The sequence below is a fragment of the Mandrillus leucophaeus genome, unplaced genomic scaffold (assembly GCF_000951045.1).
Source record: "Mandrillus leucophaeus isolate KB7577 unplaced genomic scaffold, Mleu.le_1.0 Scaffold59, whole genome shotgun sequence".
In the NCBI taxonomy this organism is placed as follows: domain Eukaryota; kingdom Metazoa; phylum Chordata; class Mammalia; order Primates; family Cercopithecidae; genus Mandrillus; species Mandrillus leucophaeus.
Genome location: NW_012106363.1, coordinates 2,394,489 through 2,395,308, shown reverse-complemented (window position 1 = coordinate 2,395,308; position 820 = coordinate 2,394,489). Strand labels below are relative to the sequence as shown.

Below are 820 nucleotides of genomic sequence, written 5' to 3'. Positions count from 1 at the left end.
CCCAGCTAATTAAAGAAATTTTTTTTTTTGTAGTGACAGGATCTTATTATGTTGCCCACGTTGGCATTCAGTGTGTTTTTTATCCTTTTTCTTTCTGTACTTCTGTCTGGGTATATTTTTCTGATTCGTTTTCTAGACCACAAATTCTCTCTACAGCTAATTTGGTAAACTGTTAAAAACCTATATTGGAGGCTTAATTTAATTTAATTTATTATTATTTTTTGAGGCAATCTTGCTCTGTCTTGTAGGCCGGAGTGCAGTGGCGCTACCTTGGCTCACCGCAACCTCTGCCTCTTGAGTTCAAGTGATTCTTCTGCTTCAGCCACCCAAGTAGCTGGGATTACAGGTGTGCACTACCGCGCCCAGCTAATTTTTGTATTTTTAGTAGACAACGAGGTTTCACCGTTTTGGCCAGGCTAGTCTTGAACCCCTGACCTCAAGTCATCCACTTGTCTTGGCCTCCCAAAGTACTGGGATTATAGTTATGAGCCACCATGCCCGGCCTGTTGGGGGTTTAATTTTAATTACTGTATTTTTCAGTTGTAGAATTTCTTTTTAAAATATTCTAGATTTCTGGCTCAATTTTGAGTCTTGTTTTTCATTTTTAACTACATTAAATATAGTTTTTGTTTTGAGACAAAGTCTTATTCTGTCACCCAGGCTGGAGTGCAGTGACAATCTCAGGTCAGTGCAACCTCTGCCTCCCGGGTTCAAGCCATTCTCCTGCTTCAGCCTCCCGAGTAGCTGGGATTACAGGCACAAGCCATCATGCCCGGTTAATTTTTGATTTTCCGTAGAGATGGAGTTTCGCCATGTTGGC

General features: G+C 41.1%; 1 protein-coding gene across 1 annotated transcript in view; it reads left to right on the top strand.

The window, feature by feature from the left end:
- The window catches only part of UTP18 (UTP18 small subunit (SSU) processome component homolog (yeast)), a 46,453-nt gene that overhangs the window by 16,668 nt on the left and 28,965 nt on the right, over window positions 1-820 (top strand). The window lies entirely within an intron of this gene.